The 22790-nt window shown below is 46.7% G+C and overlaps 2 long non-coding RNA genes across 2 annotated transcripts; one reads left to right on the top strand and one right to left on the bottom strand.

Moving 5' to 3' along the window:
- Positions 1–4964: 4964 nt before the first annotated feature.
- On the bottom strand, positions 4965–7255 carry LOC132342362 (uncharacterized). The gene is made up of 3 exons (XR_009490704.1): positions 6917–7255; positions 5426–6281; positions 4965–5290 (listed from the first exon to the last, which is right to left on the bottom strand). It is a non-coding gene; the product is annotated as an uncharacterized lncRNA (long non-coding RNA).
- Positions 6053–10127, top strand: LOC132342361 (uncharacterized). Its single transcript, XR_009490703.1, has 2 exons — positions 6053–6132; positions 10035–10127. It is a non-coding gene; the product is annotated as an uncharacterized lncRNA (long non-coding RNA).
- The last annotated feature ends 12663 nt before the right edge of the window (positions 10128–22790 follow it).

Raw genomic sequence — 22790 nt, 5'->3', positions numbered from 1 at the left:
AAGTTGGCCATAAATAGAGCAGGAAGTATAATCTTTCTACAGGGTCAGGCCAGTTGGGAGGGGTGGGAAATATATGGACCAAAAATACAACCTACCATGGCTTTCCGGAGGTGGTGATGCTTGGACTGATTGCAAAAGTAGATTAGAAATTGGGCAGGTAAGCAGACAAAGCAGGGGAGGGTATTCCTGTAGCGAGAACCTCATTGGCCACAGTCATGGAGACATGAAACTGCCTGGTCCAACAAGTTTGCCCCCTAAGTCTGCGTAGTGTGGTGAGGAATCTTTCTTCCACTGTCCCTTCACATGTATGGATCTCTTTTTAGGGGCTCGCCTCCAGCCCTGTTTCAAAGGGGAAGGGTGCTGATTGGTTGTTATGTGTCTTCCCGGAGGAAATGGACCCAGCTTACCCTAAAAGACTCTGTTTTAAGTACTGGGAAAAGTACTTTGGGAAGTCTTTTATAAGTACTGTAAAAGAAAACAACAGCAACAACAAATCAGCAAATTGCCATGAGATCCCTGATGCCTTGAAGGCTGAATAGTGATGGATCTGGGCGGCTGTGGCGATGTCAAGCCTTGTAAGAGTTCAGCCTTAGTTCATGGAGGAGTTTCAGGGGATGTCTCTAGGTGGTTCTGAGAGTCACCCGAGTCTCTGCCACCCTTGCTGTGTCTCTTGGTAAGCCTGGTCAATAAAAGCCTCATTCCCACTCATTTCTTTCATTTTCTATCCTGATTTAGGTGTTAAAAGAGGGACAATGGTAAACCAAGATGTCTAGGTGGCAAATGCATGTTATTGATGTGTAGAACAGTTAGTTAAACCTTTTGCAGTGGTTCTGCTCTTCCTTCCCGGTGCCGTAAATACCTGAAGGGCAGTGCTCATGGCCTGATGCTTCCCAGCCCCCTGTATCCCCTAGAGCAGTATTTTCCTGAGGACCGGAGTCACCCAAGGGAGATTTGTATCTGGGTTGGTTACTTGGAAGGCAACTCTTCTAAACAGTCAGGAATATTTCAGTTGCAAGTAACTGAAAATTCAGCCTAGCTGGCTTAATCTAAAAAGGATTTTTTTTTTAGTTCCTTTAACTGGAAACTCCATAGGGCAGAGTCACCCTCAGCTGTGGCTTCATGTATGGGCTTAAAGCAGACATCTGGTTTCACTCTATCTCCCTGTGTGTGCTAAATCACTTCAGTCGTGTCTGACTCTCTACAACCATATGAACTGTAGCCCACCAGGCTCCTCTGTCCATGGGATTCTCCAAGCAAGAATAGTAGAGTGGGATGCCATGCCTTCCAGGGGATCTTCCCCAGCCAGGAACAGAACGTGTCTCTTATGTCTCCTGCATTGGCAGGCGGGTTCTTTACTACTAGTGCCACCTGGGAAGCCCTTCTCCATGTATAGGTTCTGCTTTCTCCTTGGCTGGCTCCTTTCTCATATAGGCTCCTTCAGTCGAGTTGTAAGATGGCTCCAGACTTTCCAACCTTGCACCTGCCTGGATACAAGTCCAGTGGGAAAGAACATCTGTACCTCTCCCAGCAATCGTGGCACCGGTATTTCCTGAACAAATTGTGGTTTGGGGACTGTGATGCTCCACTGATAAAAGGCCAAAGGCGTGTGTATTGTGGGTGAGTTTCCCCACTCAAAGCACAGGACTGAGAGATGGAGAGGAGATGGCTTACAGGAGGCATGAAAAGATGGTGACGAGGATAATAGTGGGTGACAAAAACAGCAGATACTCAGGTCACTAATAGTCATCTGTGTCTGTCAGCTCTTGTTACAATAATGCTGTATGACAAACCATCCCTAAACTCAGGGGCTTACGCTCTTTAGCATTAAGTTTTTTTCTCACTCACGGGTTTGTGAGGTGTTTGGGATCCAGGAGACCTGTGTTCAATCCCTGGGTTGGGAAGATGCCCTGGAGAAGGAAATGACAACCCACTCCAGTATTCTTGCCTGGGAAATCCCATGGACAGAGCCTGGCAGGCTACAGACCATGGGGTTGCAAGAGTCGGACGTGACTGAGCAACTAACACATACACACGTGGGTCATCTCTGCTTCAGGCTGCAGGTTGACCAAGTTTGGCCCCAGGATGTGTCCTGCGTTCAGGTCTGGTCTATTTTCTCATCTTCTTGGGAACAAGGCCTTCCCTGGTGGCTTAGGTGGTAAAGTATTCGCCTGCAGTGCAGGAGATCTGGCTTTGATCCCTGGGTCGGAAAGATCCCCTGGAGAAAGGAATGGCAACCTACTCCAGTATTCTTGCCTGGAGAATTCCATGGACAGAGGAACCTGGCAGGCTATAGTCCATGGGGTCACAAGAGTTGGACACAACTTAATGACTAAGCCACCACCTGGAAACAGGAGTCACTCAGGGTGTGTTCTCATGGTGAATGCCGGGAGCTCATGGGAGGGGCAGAAGCACCCCACCCCATGCCTTTTAAGAACCTTGACTCCGAACTGGTGTGCTATTAACTCTACCCGTGTTCGTTTCACCAGAACAAATGGGAAGGCCAAGTCCAACATCAGTGGAGCAGAGAACTATAATCCAGTTTATCACAGCGTTGGAAAAAATGAGCTCAGCAATAGGATTAGAATGGGCTGCTCCAAATTTCCCAAACTGCATCCATCTAGCATTATTCAAAATTGTCTCATGTTCACATGGACATGCATGAAAAGTCCCTGCTGAGAAATTCCCACATCATATTCTTTTGTCTCCCTAACTTCCCTTTCCCAAGGCCTTCGCCTTCAGTCTGACTCTAGATTTTCCTGCACCAACTACCTGTGATTCACTTCACCTGTTTTCGAGGGTGTGAGGGCTGATCCAGGAGCTATGATGGGTGTGTGTCTTCCACAACAGGTGAGTGCCCATCTGCCTGGACCATAGTGGAAAGAATTCTTGCTGTGAGTGGGAGATTGGATGAGAAGAGGTTGTTTCTTCAGCCATTTCCCACACTAAGATACTCTGCTTCTGGGTATTCTGTGTGTGGGCTGCACCCCACAGGCCTGCAAGCTTGTGGTTGCTCAACCTCAAGACGGAAGAAAGAGCCCAGAGACAGTGACCAAGACATCAGTGGTTTATTAGACAGGGGGATCGTTCACGAAAGCTCCTGGAGCGACACTGCAGCATGTGTGCAGGACAGTGGGCAGGGCACAGCAGCAGCCTTCCCTACCTGGGGAGAAGGAGGCTACCATTTACAGGGGGATTGACATCAGGTGGGCTTGTGAATTACCATGGACTAATTAAGACCTATGATTAAGAGGATTGCATCCTCAGGTGAGAGAAGCAGGGGCTGGTTGAGCAGGGGATGTTCAGAGAGCAAGAGAATAGCCATCTTGATTGGCATAACCATACACTGTGTCAATTTTTGGCTCATGTAGTTATATTTTAGGATATGGGGTTTGATCTGTGAATCTTTGATCTCTTTGCTTCCAGTGTCCTCAGTCCGGGATCCATCAGGGCCTGAGACCACAGTAAGCTCAAATACCCAGATGATCATTGTTCTGCCTCCCATAGGGAAACCCATGAGGAAGAGAAACTGGAAGGCGGCAAGTTTCTCAGAAGCCATATTTCTTGATAAAACTTGTCTTTGCTTCTGGATAGCTTCAGACAGAAGAGCCATCCAGAAACATTAGTCCCCTCCTTTCTTCCTTCCTTTCCTTTTTAAATGGATCTCCAAGAAAGCAAGCAAGCACAATGTTTCATTCTGTATTCCAGTGGTGCAAAGCCCTCACATCGGGAAGTTCTGCACTGTGTCTAACTTGATTCTCCATGATTGAAGCCCATTATTTCTCCCTTCTCATCTTTCACATCTTTGCATATCGTGTAACCCATCTCTAATGCTGGTGTTATAGAGACCTGTTCATGATGTTCATGTTCCAGAAGAAAGAGTTGGTATTGTTTAATTTCACATCAACAATTATTGAATGAGCTTGATCATCCCTGTACAAGTGCTGCAGTGTTAAGAGCATCCCCTTTGGAGTCAGGCTGTCTGTGTTCCAATCGTGGCTCTGCCACTTACTAGCTGTGTGACTTGGACGTTATTTAGCATCATTTGTCCAGTTTCCCTGTCTGTAAAATGTGTTTGTAATAGTGTCTCTCACAGGGTTCTCCTGAGGGATAAGAGAATTAATACACGTAGAGTGCTTAGAATAGTGTCCGGCGTATATGTGCTCAATAAATGTTGGCTATTATTATCCTCATTTTGAGATGTAAGATTTAGTTTCTGGAGGGAACTGGTACTGATGACCCTGGTGGGTAGCTGTGCTCTTGGTTAAGGTGGGGAGGGAACATGGGTGGTTGTAGGAACACAGTGAGAGGAAGTTGCAAGGAGGTAAATTTCTATTTAAGATCTTCCTGGGACTGCCCTGGCAGTCCAGTGGTTAAGACTCCACCTTCCGATGCAGGGGTTGCAGGTTTAATCCCTGGTCGGGGAGATAAGATCCCACATGCTTCAGGGCCAAAAAAAAAAAAAGATTTTCCTAACAATTAGAGATGGCCACTAAATTAAGTAATGAGCTCCCCTGTCATCAGAGGTATTCAGGAAAATCCTGACTAGCCATCCAGGTAGATGGTACGTGAAATTCTCCTAGAATTGAAAGAACAGACTTTTCAAATGGGTAGTACGTTGGGCTGGATGGATCTTAACTACCAAGGTGTATTGTTTGGGCTATGATGTTTTGGGTTTTTTTTAAATTTCACTGAGTCCACAATGGATTGGGAGATTTTTTTGTTTAAAAATCTAGATTTTCAGCTTATTTGCTTGCTTGATTTTTGCAGAGTTGGAAGATCTGGCAACATTTAGTCGACAGTCTTGGATATCAGTAATGGAGTAGAGCTGTGGCTACTCCCTTAAGATATGTAGGTATGCCTTACGCCCTCTTCTAGGGCCTCCTCTCTCATTTACGGGATGCACCTGACTCCTGTGTGTTTTTGAATTTACAACACGTGTTGGAGGAGGTCTGCCCAGTGCGTGGGTGGGCTAGATCGGAGGAGATCACCTTTAAGCTGACCTGATCCAAGGTGAACTCCCTCTGAATTCTGAAAGCCTTTGTTCTGGATGCAAATCTGACCCCCTGGCACAGCACCATCCATTAAGCGTGCCCTGCACACCTACTCCTTGCTCAGCCCTATGATTCATACTAGCATGCTAAACTGGCCTTCAATGGGTCCTATTTTAAATATGGAAAGGAGAACACTTGTTTTCTTTATTCAGTGTTCACTGAATACTTCTTACACCAGAAGTGTGTGGGTTTTTCCCCACCAAGCAGTTCTTCAACTCTTCAGACATCAGCTGGGTGCCCTACAATTCAAACAATAACAAACAGTAACCGCCTGTAGTTAACATAGGCCCCACAGGTTAAGGGCTCAGTCCTGCAAGACCGCTCCCCGCTTCGGTGCCAGTCACCAAGTCCAGGTCGTCACCTGTGCTTCTCACCTTCTGGCTATAAATCAGAGGCTCCCATGACCCTTCCTTGTGTCTGATCATTTGTTAGAACATCTCACAGAGTTCAGGAAAACAGCTTCCTTACGAGTGTGTGTGTTAGTCTCTCAGTCGTATCCGACTCTGCGACCCCATGAACTGTAGCCTGCCGGGCTCCTCTGTCCGTGGGATTCTCCAGGCAAGAATAGTGGAGTGGGTTGTCATTTCCTTCTCCAGGGGATCTTCCCTGGTCTCCTGCATTACAGGCAGATTCTTTACTGTGTGAGCTACCAGGGAAGCCCTTACTTACTAGATAATTGGTTTATTATAAAAGGATATAGCTTGGAACAGCCAGATCAAAGAGATGCAAAGGGCAAAGTGTGTGTGTGTGTTGGGGGGTGATGTGGAGCTTCCAAGCCTTTCCGTATGATCATGCCATCCAAGATGGCTGTTCTCTTGCCCTCTGTACATCCCTTGCCAACCAGTGCCTGCTTCGCCTATACCCTATTTACATGACTGACCTTCCTACATATTTGCCCCACCCCCACCCCAGCTAGTGATTGTTCTAACCTGACATCATAGATTGAGCCCACCTGACATCACTTTGCCCTATAACTGGTTTCCTCCCCCTCCCTCTGGGGAGTGAAGGCTGCTCACCTGGCCTGTCCAGCGATGTTTTCCACGCACGGTGGGGTGTTGTTCCAGGACATCTCTTCAGACAGGTAGGATCCCCCATTGACATCTCTGTTGCTGACTCTGGGCTCTTTGGTCTTGAAGCTGGGCAGTCCAGGCCTTGTAGACCTGTGGGGTGCAGCCCAACAACTGGCGGAGCAGCCAGGAGACCGAGGAAACCCCCGAGAGCGCCGAGATGCTGGGAAACAAGGATGGGGAATGGAAAGCTGCAGGGGCCGAAAGGTCCCGGGGTAGCCATCCCCTCGTATGTGGGGCCCTGTGGTGGCTGTCCTTGAGGGATGGGGGCCACCAAGAGAGCGAAGTCCCTGGTGTGGTATCACAGTGAGTCTTGTTATCAGGTTGGCTTTTATCTTGGGTGTGTGCGAGTGCCTTGTCCACGAATGCAAGTCCTGTTCTCTTTTTCTGGTTTTGACCTTTATCAAAGGGTCCTAGTTGTTTGAATGCTGATTCGTGTTTTTCTGAAGGTGAGGCAAGTGAATGTGCCAACGTGATGTTATTGCCCCTGTAACTGGTAACCTACGTACCCTCCTTCCCGGCCAGGAGTGAAAACTGCCTCTCTGCACAGTGAGGTGTTGCTCCAGGACCTTGCTTCAGATGCGTAAGATCTCTCATCCATTAAATCATTGATGTCTCTGTCACTGACTCCAGGCTTTTTGTTTGGACTTGAGGTTGGGCAAGTGCAGGCCCTGAAGGCCTATGGGGTATAGCCGCACCGTTCCCCTGGCCCACCACCCTCCCAGCACTTCTACATATTCTGCCACCTGGAGGCACCCAGGACCCCAAACTATCGCTTATGTATGGAGCCTTCATTACTTAGGCATGGTTGATCAAATCATTGGCCATTGATGATTAACTCAACCTCCAGCCCTTCTCCTTTCCTTGGAGGTCAGGTCAGGGGCTGAAAGTTCCAGCCCTCTAAAACGTTGGTTCCCCTGGCAACCAGCTGCCATCCTAAGGGGTTTTCCAGTAGCCACCTCATTAACAAACTCAGGTGTGGTTTATAGGGATTAGTGATGAATAACAAAAGATGGTCCTTTCCCCTTTAATTCTCTTTTGCTGCTACTGCTAAGTTGCTTCAGTCGTGTCCGACTCTGTGCGACCCCACACACGGCAGCCCACCAGGCTCCTCCGTCCCTGGGATGCTCCAGGCAAGAACACTGGAGTGGGTTGCCATTTCCTTCTCCATTGCATGAAAGGGAAAAGGGAAAGTGATACGGACTCTTAGCGACCCCATGGACTGCAGCCTACTAGACTCCTCTGTCCATGGGATTTTCCAGGCAAGAGTACTGGAGTGGGGTGCCAGTGCCTTCTCTTTTAGGGAATTCCAAATGTTTTAGGAGCTATGTGTTAGAAGACCAAATATTTATTTCTTACTATAAATCACAATAATCACAAGTACATATTTGACATTTTGTAGTAAAAGATACATAAATTGATTATTTTAACTATGTTTAATATTTTAACAATTTATCAGCATTAAGAACATTGATGGCATCTGGTCCCATTACTTCATGGCAAATAGATGGGGAAACGGTGGAAACAGTGTCAGACTTTATTTTTTGTGGCTCCAAAATCACTGCAGATGGTGACTGCAGCCGTGAAATTAAAAGACTCTTACTCCTTGGAAGGAAAGTTATGACCAACTAGATAGTATATTGAAAAGCAGAGACGTTACTTTGCCAACAAAGGTCCGTCTAGTCAAGGCTATGGTTTTTCCAACGGTCATGTATGGATGTGAGAGTTGGACTGTGAAGAAAGCTGAGCGCCGAAGAATTGATGCTTTTGAACTGTGGTGTTGGAGAAGACTCTTGAGAGTCCCTTGGACTGCAAGGAGATCCAACCAGTCCATTCTAAAGGAGCTCAGTCCCGGGTGTTCTTTGGAAGGACTGATGCTAAAGCTGAAACTCCAGTACTTTGGCCACCTCATGCGAAGAGTTGACTCATTGGAAAAGACCCTGATGCTGGGAGGGATTGGGGGCAGGAGGAGAAGGGGACGACAGAGGATGAGATGGCTGGATGGCATCACCGACTCGATGGACATGAGTTTGGGTGAACTCCAGGAGATGGTGATGGACAGGGAGGCCTGGCGTGCTGCTATTCGTGGGGTCGCAAAGAGTCGGACACGACTGAGCAACTAAACTGAACTGAATGTTGTACAACCATCACCACTGTCCATTTCCAGAACTTTTTCACCACAAACATACTTGTACCCATTAAAAAATAATTCCCCATTTCCTCCTCCCTCATATACCCTAGTCACTCCATTCTGCTTCTAAGAATTTGCTATTCTAGAGATAGATGTCTTATGAGGAATCATGCAAAATTTGTTTCTTGTGTGTCTGATTTATTTGATTTAGCATGATGTTTTCAAGGTTCATCCATGTTAAACCGTGTATCAGAATTTCCTTCCTTTCTGTGGCCTAGAGAATATTCCACTGTATGCATATGCATTTTGTTGATCCACTCATCTGTTCATGGACACTTAGGTTACTTCCACATCTTGGTTATTGTAAATAATGCTGCTGTGAGCTTTGGGGTACAATATCTGTTGGAGTTTCTGCTTTCAGTTCTTTTGGGTCTTTCTGGTCCCATTATATTTTAATTCAAATTGAACAATAAACTTTCAGCTCTTCTTCTCACTGCTCCATAATGTAATAAAGAACTTGGTACATCCATTTTACAGATGTAGAAACTGAGCAGGAAATTAATGTTGGAAACCGGAGACTAGATCCTTGGTGTGGAGTCATTGACACCAGACAGCATTCCTGCAGACAAGGGTTGTGTCTGAGTTATCACAGATTTGCATCCTCAGGACAAGTGGCCAGGATGCAGTCCACATGGTTTGAAAAGAGTGAATGAATGTTTTTTGTGCTGACATTTTTTTTCCTGATAATTTATTTATTTTTGGCTGTGCTGGGTCTTCGTTCCTCATGGGCTTTTCTCTAGTTGCTGCGAGGAGGGGCTACTCTCAAGATTCGGTGTGCAGGCTTCTCACTGAAGTGGCTTCTCTTGTTGCAGAGCACAGACTCTAGGGAGCAGGGGTTTCGGTAGTTGTGACACGTGGGCTCGGTAACTGCTGCTCCCGGGTTCTTGAGCACAGGCATAATAGTTGCGGTGCATGGGTTTAGTTGCTCTGAAGCATGTAGGATCTTCCTGGTCCAGGGATGAAACCCGTGTCTCCTGCACTGGCAGGTGGATTCTTTACCACCAAGCCACCAGGGAAGCCTCTGTGCTGGCACTTTGACAGAAGCTCTCAAAAAAGCTCCCAATGTCTGTAATACTTCTTCCTCTCTTAAGTCTCCCTCTCCATCTCTTAGACACCCCTACCCCACTCCCAACAAGGGACTTGAACAAACCAGCTGGTGCTGATCCATGCCCTAAGTCCTAACAACTGCAGCCTCGGGCCTGAGAGGTTGCTTTCCCAAGTGTTCTGTCCAGTCCGGGTGTGAGCTTCATTGGAGCTTCACCCCAGTTCACTGTAATGCCTGAGCAACTGGTTCCAGCCTGGCATGTGAGACCCACTGGGGGATCCTCTGGCATGGGGCAGGGGGAGGGCGGATCTGAATGCCTTCTAGTCATACTTTGTCAGAGAATCTCTCTAGCCTCCTGCATGGTGGCAGGCCCTCTTATTTCACCAAGCTGTCCTGGGGTTTGGGGAACCTCAACCCAAATCCCTTTTTGTTTAAAAATTGAGACAAATGCAATTTTAATGGGGTGGTGAAAACGCTTCTCCCAAAGGTAAGCTGTACTGTCGACTTGGCATTTGCTTAAGAAAAGAGTGGCTCTGAAAGGATTCCCTGCTCTGTTCTCCTTGGAGGAGCCTGGCGTGGGGTGGGGTGGGCTGGGGTAGGGTTGGGGGGCTGTCAGAGGCGGTCAAGGGGTGTGGCTTAAATCCTCTGGGGTCCTTTGTCCACTTGCTTTCTGCCCACAGGACGACAGAAGCTGTCACTAATGACTCAAAGATGGGCTGCAGAAGGCGCGTACCTGTCTCTTGCTCATGGGGAGAGGGTGTGTGAGGAAGAAGGCAAGTGATGGTGAGAAGCACTCACAAGCAGTGAGTGTCCTCAAAGCAGTCAGGCAGATGGTTCAGTTTCACCGGGGAAATTTCTTTGACTGTCTGGTGTAGGAAGGAGGCGCTGAGACAAAAGCTTTGGTGGTGGGGGTGCGAGTAGCAGGGGAGGGTGGAGAGGAGCTCCTGTAGGATTTGGCAAAAGACGGAGAACTAACTCTGTCTATCTACAGCTGGAGGGAAGGCAAACAACCCCCGATCTCCGCTGGAAGTGGGCGGGGCCGAGGGGAGGCAGGGAGGCAGGGAGGCACGGAGCCAGTGGCTTCCCCACGGGCAGCAGAGGGTTAACCGCTCCGGGCGCCCAAGGACGTCAGAGTGGGTTCTTGTCTGCGGCTGGGACTGAGAGCTTTTATCCCTTGTTATTTTTCCTCCTGTCTTGGCTTTTTATTGTGTTAGGATTTCAGGATTTGGCTTTATATATTTTTTTTAATGCTGAAAATATTTGGAAGGGGAGAAAAAAGAATTCATCCCAGTGAAATGGATAGGAAGACAGCAGGCTGGAGGCTGGGGTCATTGGGAGTCCCTGGTTTTAGATCAGAAGCAGGGCAACCACAATTATGTGGCCCCCTCCCATCTCTACGTTCCCTTGAAGCCCCCCAGACCTCAGCCTGGACAAAGGGACTTCCTGCTTTGGAGCCGATTCTCCACCAGTCAGCTGTGAGACCAGCTGTTACTGACAGGGACCACCGCCCCACGGGAGGTCCTCCTGGACACGTTGTCCTCAGCCTGAGCCTGTGTGGGCTGGGAGGTGAGGAGACGCCACAGACTCTGCAGTAGACTTTCCCTCTGCTGACCCTGTGGGGAAGGGCATGGAGAAGGACACAATCTCTCTGAAAGTGAGGGGAGAAGAAAGAGGCGATCGGGTTCGAGAAACAAGGAAGGGAGTGGGGAGCATTACTTAAGACAGCTAAGAGCTGTCTGTGTTCATCTCTCAGTTGTGTCAGAATCTTTGTGACCCCGTGGACTGTAGCCCGCCAGGTTCCTCTGTCCATGGAATTCTCCAGGCAAGAATACTGGAGTGGGTCGCCATTTCCTTCTCCAGGGGATCTTCCCGACCCAGGGATCAAACCTGGGTCTCCTGCACCGCAGGCAGATTCTTTGCCATCTGAGCCACCAGGGAAGCCCTTAGATGTCTATAAGATACTTCTAAAAGGAAATATTAAAACTCAGGGAGGTCATATTCAGCGGATACCCATAGGAGTCAGAATTTTTCATAGCCTGCAGGCTTCACGACAGAGTTGTTGGTCTGAGGCACAAGGTAGTGAGCACAGAGCTCTGGAGAGAGGAGGGTAAGGTGGCCTGGGCGTGGCACCATGAAGCCAGATACTGGGACAGAGATGTGGAGACACACCATTGAGTCCCGGGATCCCAGGAATGAAAAGGATGCCTGAACATATCTGGGGGCCCTGCTCCCCAGTGCAAGAATGGTGTTGGCCCACATCCCTGAGCTGGAAGCATCGAGTGGGCTTGCATACTCTGGGCCCTAGGGAGACGCCCGGGGAATGGGAATAGCTGCTTCTCAATGGAACTTGGTCACTTGGTAGCCCTGGGAAGCTGCAGGAATTGCAGGTGAAGTGGGACCTCAACGGGCAAGACTGGATAACATTTGTCTCTCACCCTTTCTTATGTTCACTTGACAGAGAAAACAAGCTGTGGGAAATGGTCACCCAGTGTTAAAGATCAGAACGGGGTTTTCAGAACGGAGACTTAACATTATAAAAGTGGACTTTCTACCAAGGACAAGAGTCCCTCTACACAGGGTCATGACAATGGTGGTTGGCGGGAAAAATCTCCCACCCAATCCAAGCCACTTAAACTGAATTTTTGTGAGAAAGAGGGAGGGGAAAGTATCCATCTGCAGTAAAAACTGGATATTGTGGGAAATGAGAGTGGAATCAGTGGAAAAATAGAAACAAAGATGTTCTCAGTTAAGTAACAACGTTTGTGTGGTCTCTGATTTGGGCTGGAGATTTTGACTTTCTCCTCTCCTCTCTTCAACACCCTGCCTGAGACCTGAAAGCCTATCTTAATGGATGCGTCAGTGGGTTCTCAGGCCCTCTGGCTTCTCAATAAAAATCAACCAGCGGGAGACCTAACCACCCTGGTAGCTCAGATGTAAAGCTTCTGCCTGAAGTGCAGGAGACCTGGGTTTGATCCCTGGGTCAGGGAGATCCCCTGGAGAAGGAAATGGCAACCCACTCCAGTACTCTTACCTGGGAAACTCCATGGATGGAGGAGCTGGTAGGCGACAGTCCATGGAGTCACAAAGAGTCGAACACGACTGAGCAACTTCACTTACTTACTTATTTAGCGGGAGACTGGGAGATGGGAGGAAAGTGAAGTTGGGCTGTTTATTTTCCGGCTCCCTCCCAGCAGGGTCTCTGCGTGTTGGCTGTATCCCTCCTCTAAAGACCTCAGCTCCTGTCAGGTGGCAACATGCAACAGCAACTCTCTCCAGATTCAAGTACCTGCCTTTCCCCTTGGGCCTCCAGAGTTTGGAATGGTAACAAATCCCCACTGTTGCCAACTCCATTCATTGCTGCTTTCCTCTTACTGCACCCACGGGATTTAACCAACCCCTTTATTAAACTCCCATTTACCCCATCTGATATTGCCAGCCACTTCCTGCTGGGACCCCACCTAATACAATAATCTGATAATAACACCAGTGGAAACTGTAACATGAGGTTAGTAGTGTAAGCTCAGTGTCATCACCAACACTTGGTTGGATGAGGCTTATGTGAATTCTATGTCAGTAGGGATTCTGTTCACCCACATAACTTAGTCTCCATGGCAATGGGCTAAGGAGAAGACTTGGTTCGCTTAATTATTTAAGTGAATATTTATTGAGTATCTACTGTATGGCATGCCCTATGGTGGGGGCTGGGGAGTTAGGAGAAAATAAACATCCAGCTCTCATGGTGTTTTCAGTCTAGTGGGAAAGAAGGAGATTAATCACGTAGCCACAGATATAAATATATATAGGTAGGAACTGTGATAAATCCTTAGAGCAAGATAACTATACCTTTCTCTGAGAGCAGCTAATAGGAGGGTGATACTGGGTGGAGCTTCAAAGAAAATTTCTTGGAGGAAATGACACTAAGCTTAGCCAAGCAAAGGGCAAGGGAGGGGGTGAGGAGCATGGTAAGCAGAGGGAAGGGCATGCTCAAAGATCTGAGGCTGGATGGGTCTGACAGGTGTTCAGTGAATGTGGGAGGGGCCTCTGGAGCAAGTTGAGATTTAGCTTTACACGCAGTGGGGAGACATTACAGAGTTTTGAGTGGGATAATGGCATGATTTGATGTCATAAAAGCTGGTGATGGTACCATGGGGGACTCGGGTGGGGATGCAAGGAGAAACAAGTGATGTTGCTATGGGAGCTCCTGACTGCTGGTCTGGCTAACGGTGTAGTGATGCTTTTCTTGCCCAGGAAGGCCTGAGTTGGAGGCAGTGAACTGGGTTCATGGGCACAACCATCGGGTGCCCTGTTCTGTCGTGAACATTGCGGTGAATTAGATTCTTGACCTGATACTCTCAGAAAGACAAGAAAGCAATAAGGGGAGCTGTGACCTGCGATCTAATCTTGACCAGCAAGGAAGAACTTGCTGGTAAAATGGAAGTGTCTGGAGGAAAATGGGAAGTTCTGTGGAGAGAAGGACATGTGATCATCTGAGGTGTGCTTGTGAGTGTGTGAGAGAGAGAGACAGGGTAACAGAGATAGGAGAGATGGCAGAAAAACAAATCTCTCAGACTCCACGTAGAAGACAAGCGTTACTAGCTTATGGCTAGAGAGTCAGAGAAAGAAAGTGGATTAACAGGCACAGGAAATCCTACTGTATGTACTTGCTTTGGGCTGTCATAGCAAAGTGCCACAGACTGGGTAGCTTAAACAACAGAAGTGTATCATCTCACAGTTCTTGAGGCCAGAAGTCTGAACTCAGAGTGTCAGCAAAGTTGGTTCCCTCTGAGATTGTGAGGCTGGAGCTTTCCTCGGCCTCTCTCCTCGGCATGTAGACAGCCATCATCTGCCTGTCTGTCTTCATGTTGTCTTTTCTCGATTCTTGTCTGTCTGCGTGTCCACATTTCCCCTTTTTATAAGGACATTAGTCCTACTCGATTAGGATCCACCCCCATGACCTCACTTTTCCTTGATAACGTCTGTAAAGACTCAACATCCAAATAAGGTCACATTCTCAAGTACTAGGGGTTAGGACTCCAACATATCTGTTTATGGAAACACAATGGACCCATCACAACTACCAAATGAAATTCAAGCAGAACTTACTAGTTCATCTATTGAACAGGCACCAGATGCTTACTCTGTACCAGGTACACTGCTAACAGGGGTCTTGGCCCCAAAGGTACACTTGGTCTGTGTTACAATTCAAATATGTAAAAATATGTACCACAGGGCTTCCCTGGTGGCTCAGATGGTGAAAAATCTGCCTGCTATGCAGGAGACCTGGATTCGATCGCTAGGTCAGAAGATCCCCTGGAGAAGGAAATGGCAACCCATTACAGTATTCTTGCCTGGGAAATCCCATGGACAGAGGAGCCTGGTGGGCTACAGTCCATGAGGTTGCAAAGAATTGGCATGATCGCGTGACTTTCACTTTCACAGGTTAATAAGTGCTATGACAAGTATATTGATATTTACCTCTAGAACACACTTGTTGTATGATATAGTTTAATGTAACATTACAGGGAAGCAGAGAATAATAAAGAGTGTGAAAGAAAGACAGAAATAAAGAAAGTGAAGTAGCTCAGTCGTGTCCGACTCTTTGCGACCCCATGGACTGTAGCCTACCAGGGTCCTCCATCCATGGGATTTTCCAGGCAAGAATACTGGAATGTATTGCCATTTCCTTCTCCAAATACAGAGCATGGTGGTAGCACAAAGAGCAGGGTGGGGACTTCCTGGTGGTCCAGTGGATAAGAATCTGCCTGCCAATGTGGGGGACACGGGTTCAACCCCTGGTCTGGGAAGATCCTACATGCTGAGGGCAACTGGGCCTGTGCGCCACAGCTGCTGAAGCCCACATGCTTAGAGCCTGTGCTCTGCAACAAGAGAAGGCACCACAGTGAGAAGCCCACCACCACCAGGAACAGTTCTGCTCACGGCAAGTAGAGAAAGCCTGCATGCAGCAAGAGCCAGTGCAGCCAAAGAATTAATGAAAAAGAAAAAAGAGCAGGATGGTCAGTGCTACTCAAGGAGGTCAGGGAAGGCTTCATGGAGGAGGTGACATGACCTGAGTCTCCAAGGATAACAAAGGAGTGGCCCAGGGGGAGAAGAAGTGGAAGGGAGCTCCATGTGGAGGGAAATCCATAGAGTGAGTGAGGGCAGCAGGTTTGTGTAAGAGTATGGCTTTAGTGTCAGTGGAGGAAGATGAGATTAGAGATGCCAGATCATGAAGGGCCTTGGGTCCAGGATAAGGAAAGTGAACTTACACGTATACTTGACAGTTTTCAGGGTGTGCGTGGGACATCATCTGGGAGACTGAAGGACAGAGTGATATGATTAGATTTGGCTTTTGTGGGAAGGATGGATTGAGGGGGTTGTGAGGGGAGCCAGGAATGAGAGAGAAAGAGAACAGAGGGCTGGACCAAAGTAGTAGGGATGCAGAGGGGAGAAACCATTATGCAGAGTCCTGGGGGGAGAGTTGATGTCTGTTAGTGACAACTTAGTCATGTAGATAAGTGAGTGGGGCTTATCTGGGGCTAGATATCTGGTGTGAGTGTCCGAGCAGACAAAGGGGCATTTACAAGACAGGGACTTCAGCAGGCAGAGTGGATGTTGGGGGAACCTTAGATCTCCTTTGGACGTGTTGAGATGCTTGTGGGGGCAGTCAGGTGGAAATATAGAGTAGAAAGTTACTGTAAATACAGTCTGGAAGTGAGGGAAGAGGTCCAGGTTTGAGATATGTATCTGGGAGCTCTCAGTTGTTGAAGTCATAGACTTAGATGAAGGTACCTAAAGTGTGAGTCGCTCAGTCGTGTCCAACTCTTTGTGGTTCCCCTGTCCATGGGATTCTCCAGGCAAGAATACTGGAGTGGGTTGCCATTCCCTTCTCCAGATCTTCCTGACCCAGGGATCAAACCTGGGTCTCCCGCATTGCAGGAAGATTCTTTACCATCTGAGCCACCAGGGAAGCCCAAAGATACCTAGGATGAACCTATTTTTTTGGCTCGCATATCTTGGCATGTGCGATCTTAGTTCCCCAACCAGGGATAGAACTTGCACCCCCCCACCCCTCCCCCTGCTGCAGTGAAAGCATGGAGTCATGAGCACTGGACCACCAGGGGAGTCCCTAGAGTGAAACTTTAGAGTGAAAAAAAAATGTAGGGCTCAGGGACTAAACCTTGAGGAGAAGGTCATTCCACGTGTGAGATGTTCAGTTCAGTCACTCAGTCGTGTCCGATTCTTTGTGATCCCATGAACCGCAGCACGCTGGGCCTCCCTGTCCATCACCAGCTCCCAGAGTTTACCCAAACCCATGTCTATTGAGTGGGTGATGCCATCCAACCATCTCATCCTCTGTCATCCCCTTCTCCTCCTGCCCTCAATCTTGCCCAGCATCAGGGTCTTTTCAAATGAGTCAGCTCTTTGCATCAGGTGGCCAAGTATTGGAGTTTCAGCTTCAACATCAGTCCTATTAATGAACACCCAGGACTGATCTCCTTTAGGATAGACTGGTTGGATCTCCTTGCAGTCCAAGGGACTCTCAAGAGTCTTCTCCAACTCCGCAGTTCAAAAGCATCAATTCTTTGGCACTCAGCTTTCTTTATAGTCCAACTTTCACATCCATACATGACTACTGGAAAAACCATAGCCTTGACTAGATGGACCTTTGCTGACAAAGTAATGTCTCTGCTTTTTAATATGCTGTCTAGGTTGGTCATAACTTTCCTTCCAAGGAGTAAGCGTCTTTTAATTTCATGGCTGTAGTCACCATCTGCAGTGATTTTGGAGCCCAGAAAAATAAAGTCTGACACTGTTTCCACTGTTTCCCCATCTATTTGCCATGAAGTGATGGGACTGGATGCCATGATCTTCGTTTTCTGAATGTTGAGCTTTAAGCCAACTTTTTCACTCTCCTCTTTCACTTTCATCAAGAGGCTGTTTTGTTCTTCACTTTCTGCCATAAGGGTGGTGTCATCTGCATATCTGAGGTTATTGATATTTCTCCCGGCAATGAGAGAAGTGAGATGAGAAGCCTCCAAATGAGATGGAGAAAGGTCAGCTAGGTGATCCTGGAGAAAGTCTGGTGAACATCAGGAGGAGGGAGTTAACACCATCAGATGCCCCTCGGAGACTGAGAATGAAAAAGGAGTAAAGGGAATCTTTGGATTGGCTCTTTGGTGGTCACTGGCTCCTTCTGTGGGTCAATTTTAGTGGAGTGAATGCAGCAAAAGTTAAGTTGCGTAGACGGAGGAATGAACTGAAAGGGGAGGAAGTGTGGGTGATTCTCTTAGAAAGCTTGGTAGTGGAGGGAAGAAGAAAAAGAGACTGTAGCTAGAGGGGGACAAACAATTTGGAGTTGGGTTTTTTTTTTCTCTACGAGAAAGATTTGACGGTGTTTCGATAGTGAATGAGCAGAACAGCAGGAGGAAGAGGTCAAATGTGCAGCGAGGAAAGAGAAGACTTCCAGAGATGAATAGGGTGGGATCCAGAGCAAAGATGGTTGGGTTGTCCGTGTAGGAACGATGCAGTGGAGGTAGTAGTGGGTCCAGAAACCTTAGATGGATCAGCAGGAATTAGAGAAATTCCTCAATGATGTTGTCTATTTTTTCCCCTAAAATGTGAGAGATGATTCATCTCTGGGGAGTGTGATGGAAGGTGGCTAGATAGTAGAAATGATGAGGGGAAGAAAAACTTGAAAAGGCTGTATTAGTCAGAGTTCAGTTGCAGTTAACAACCCTTTGTAGCTATTTTAAGAGGAAAAGGACTTAATGCAGTCAATTGGCTGCTTACAAAAATCACTGGAAACTCTAAACTGAGATTCCAGGAACGAACCCAGGGCTTCTGATCACTCATCTCCCAGGGGACCTACCCCTTCTATCACAGGCAAGAAGCTGGGGAGGGACTTCCCTGGTGGTGTAGTGGTTAAGACTCCTGCTTTCACTGCAGGGAGCATGGGTTTGATCCCTGGTCAGGGAACTAAGATCCCGCATGCTGCACCATAGCCAAAAAAAAAAAGAGAAATTAGGGAGTCTGAAAGCCCATGCTGTTGAGCCTTGGAACACTTAGCTGTCGTGCAGAGATCATGAACATTGGGTACAGGGCCAAGGGTCCAAGTTCAAGTCTCATCAGGTGTTTCTTATTGGCAGAACCTAAGTTGAAATCTAAACTCTAGCTATAAAGGAGTTTGGGAAATTTTTGGTTTTTCATTCTCTGCCATACAGGGATACATAACTTCATCCCCACACTAAAATTCTAATCAACAACAGTAGCATGCTCCTGCTTGATTTAACTATCCCTTCATACAAACTGCCATCCATCCATCCATCTTTAATTTCAGCTAAAATCAGATGTAAGCCTAATATACAATTAAAAGATTTGATAAAGCTGATTAATAGCAGTAGAATTTCATCCTTCAATAATATAAATAATTGCCAGGGAGTTGGTGATGGACAGGGAAGCCTGGCATACTGCAGTGCATGGGGTTGCAAAGAGTTGGACACGACTGAGAGATTGAACTGGACTGAAAGATTCTCCTCTTCAGTCTTGGGTATAAAAACCACCTAGTGTTGAGCCTCTTCTATCTTTTAAGGTAAGGCACTGAGTTCACAGTGTTCTTTCACATATATGATTTCATTTGATTATTATATTTTGTGGACTGGACATTCATAGGGGTTACTGTTTTTTCATTTTACAGCTGACATAAGCATCTTCATTGGTATAGTATTGCAAAGGACTTTATCATCCAAATGTATTTTGCTGTTGTTGCTCAGTCGCCAAGTCCTGTTCAACTTTTTTGTGACCCCGTGGACTGTAGCCCATGAGGCTCCTCTGTCCATGGGATTTCCCAGGCAAGAAAACTCGAGTGGGTTGCCATTTCCTTCTTCAGAGGATCTTCCCAACCTAGGGATTGAACCTGCGTCTTCTCCTTGGCAGGTAGATTCTTTACCAAACATGTTTACAGTCCATCAAAGAGAACAGATTGTGCAGTACATTCAATAATAGTACATGATGAACCATTCAGGTTATAGGTCAATTCAGTCTCATTGGACAGTGTGCTAATCTGTCTATATGATACTGGAAACAATTTCCTTAGTCTTATTCATAATTTTCTCTTTTTTCAGCTTTATTGAGCTATTATTGACAAATAGGAATGATATATATTTAAGACATATAATTCAATGTTTTTTTGACTGAGCCCTGTGGCATGCAGGGTAACTCCCTAACCAGGGATGGAACTCTGCCCCCTGAGTTGAAGCATGGCATCTTCACCACTGGACTGCCAGGGAAGTCCCTGTAACTTGATGTTTTGATATAAGCTGAGCACAGAAGAATTGATGCTTTTGAACTATGGTGTTGGAGAAGACTCTTGAGAGTCCCTTGGACTGCAAGGAGATCCAACCAGTCTATCCTAAAGGAGATCAGTTCTGGGTGTTCATTGGAAGAACTGATGTTGAAGCTGAAATTCCAATACTTTGGCCACCTGATGCAAAGAACTGACTCATTTGAAAAGACCCTGATGCTGGGAAAGACTTAAGGCGGGAGGAGAAGGGGAAGACAGAGGATGAGATGGTTGGATGGCATCACTGACTCAATGGACATGGGTTTGGGTGGACTCTGGGAGTTGGTGATGGACGGGGAGGCCTGGCGTGCTGCGGTTCATGGGATTGCAAAGAGTCGGACATGACTGAGCAACTGAACTGAACTGATGCATTGTGAAATGGTCACCACTATCAAGCTCATTATCACAGCCATCACTTTACAGAGTTGCTGTTTCCTCCCTTCCTTTCTCTCCTTTCCATATCTCAAGTAAATAATGTATTGTTAACAGTAGCTACCATGTTGCACGTTGTACATTAGATCTCTAGAACTTACTCATCGTGCACAGCTGAAGCTTTGTACACCTTGAGTAACACCTCGCTCTTTCCACCCTAAACCTATGTGAGCAACTGCCCTTCTACTCTCTGATATATGAGTTTGGCTACTTCAAATTTCACGTATAAGTGAGATTATCCAGTATTTGTCCTTCTGTGTCTGGCTTATTTCACTGTAATGCTCTGCAGGTTTATCCATATCACCAAATGCCAGGATTCCCTCCTTTTTTATGGCCGAATGATGATATTTATTGCGTTTAGTCATTCAGTCATCATCAGGTTTAGGGTGTATCTTAGCTGCTGTGAGTAACACGCATTCACTTTCCATCATCCATCCGTGCATTCATCACCCATCCAACCACAGTAGGCATCAGAAGCTGCTGTGTGGATGTGGTGCAGTGAGCTGACCAGGTGTAGAACAGCAACAGCAGTTGAAATCACAGTCTGATCTTGTATAATCTGCCACCATTCTCCAATTCCAAGATCTATCCGGTCAAAGCCAAACAGGTAGGTTAAATAAGGATATGATGGGGATCACCTCTAGTTTGCTGGCAGACTGTCTCTGAAAGGATTAAAAAAAAGTCCTGATTTTAGTGTTTGCCAATTTTATGGTTTAAATAGTCTCATCATGGCCACTTTAAAGCTACCAAAGATGAAGTTTCAAAGTAAGGTTGACAATCTCATAACAATTTCTATGAATAAATAATAACAGTTCTCATGGGGCTGTATGAGCTGATTCCTGCACACCGCTGGGTCATCAGTCCTGTGTTCTTCGGGTCTTCTTAGTGATACTAACCTCTGTGATTCTCCTAGAAACGTGGCATTGGTTTTTGTTTTCTGTTTAGTTAAGGAGGGGCTCACTGGGCATTATCACTTGGTCCTTCCTTTCATGATGGCCCTTAATCCTTAGGTCAGGCAGAACCCATAGGAGATTTTGCCTGTCACTGAGTATATATATTCCAACTATACATCCAGGACCTGGAGAAACAACCACAGGATGGAGCCACTATGTAAAGATTTGGACCCCAAAATCATTTATCTCCTGGCCTTCATTAATGTCCACTCAACGAATGACCTGGGATTAGTATTAACTCAGGGCCAGCAATAACCCCTGAAAAATCTTTTCCTCTTTTCCCAGTGTTACACTCACTCTACTGAATAACCACAGTTCCCTTGGGGAAACGCTGGGGGGAAGATGTACGGAATGAATTGGTAATGTCATATGGCACAGAGTACACAGTTTCTCTATTCACCTGACTTAAGCGCGGGGATTTAGTGAAAACCTGTGACCCTCTGATGTCCTGAGACTTTGTCTCTGATCTCCAGAGCTCTGGCTTGCTTTTTAATTCTGTAGATCCAGCAGGATGTTAATGCAGTGCTCCATGTGGTCTAGCCCTGGTATGCGTGATATTCACTGAGGCCTGGTATTCACTGAGCCACCACTGAAGAACCCTATGAGTAACCCTATTCTCACTGTCACTCTGGCCCTGCTCCCTTCTTTGTCCAGCTTGCTGTGGTCACTTAGTGTCACTACAGAGCCAGTACTGGATCTCATTATCCCCATTAATACCCAGGAACATATTTCAATGCCCGTGTCTCCCGTCATCATCCCCAACATGTAGAGAACTGCAGCTCCCGCACTTTTAGAGGAAGCTAGTGTTCTCCTCAAGGAATTTCTTCATGCCTTGGGGAAGGGGAGTCCTCTGGTCTGTCTCAGGGGATGTACAAGCAGTCCCTGACTTCTGATGGTTAACAGTTTTTTCCTCTTTATGATGGTGCAAAAGGCAGTATGTGTTCAGTAGAAATTGCATCTCTGATTCTGAGTTTGGCTTTTTTTGTATTTCTGGGCAAGCAACATGTATATGGTACTCTCTTGTGATGCTGGGCATGGGTAGCAAGCCACAGCCCCCAGTCAGCCACATAATCACGAAGGTAAACCATTGGAGCACTTAGAACCATTCTGTCTTTCGCATTCAGTAAATTACATGAGATATTAAACACTTTATTTACAGACTTTATATTAGAAGATTTTGCCCAGTTGTAGGCTAACGTAAGTGTTCTGCATGTGTGTAAGATAGGCTAGGGTCAGCTGTGACATGTGGTAGATCAGATGTCTTAAAAGCATTTTCAATGTATGATACTGTCAAATTACCATGAGTTTACACAACCACCTTGTCAGTTGAGGAAGATCTATAGTTAAAGCTTGGATAGACCAGTCAGAAGTGAGAAATCCACTTCATCAGACCCAGTTCCCCAATTCTTTGGATTTCTCCTACATTACACCCAGGAGCTTTTTGGCATGTCAGTTTCATTTGACTAGCACGGAGTCCAGGCTTCAGTTTGCCAACTGAAGTAACAATAAAACTTTGATCAGATCCTTGAGCTGGTGCATCAGCTTCAGAATCTCTGGTAAGCCACACATACATACTGACAAATTCAGCCAGATTTAAAACTACATTCTCTCCTTTAAACTATAGCATGGTTTGAACCTATTCCTATTCAGGTTTGAACCTGAATATTCTCCAGGTCTTCACTGATATATAAATTTGCGCATTTTAGCATCAA

The sequence above is a fragment of the Bos taurus genome, chromosome 15 (genome assembly GCF_002263795.3).
Source record: "Bos taurus isolate L1 Dominette 01449 registration number 42190680 breed Hereford chromosome 15, ARS-UCD2.0, whole genome shotgun sequence".
NCBI lineage: Eukaryota > Metazoa > Chordata > Mammalia > Artiodactyla > Bovidae > Bos > Bos taurus.
The sequence above is the reverse complement of the archived record's forward strand: the minus strand, read 5'-3'. Positions and strand labels throughout refer to the sequence as shown.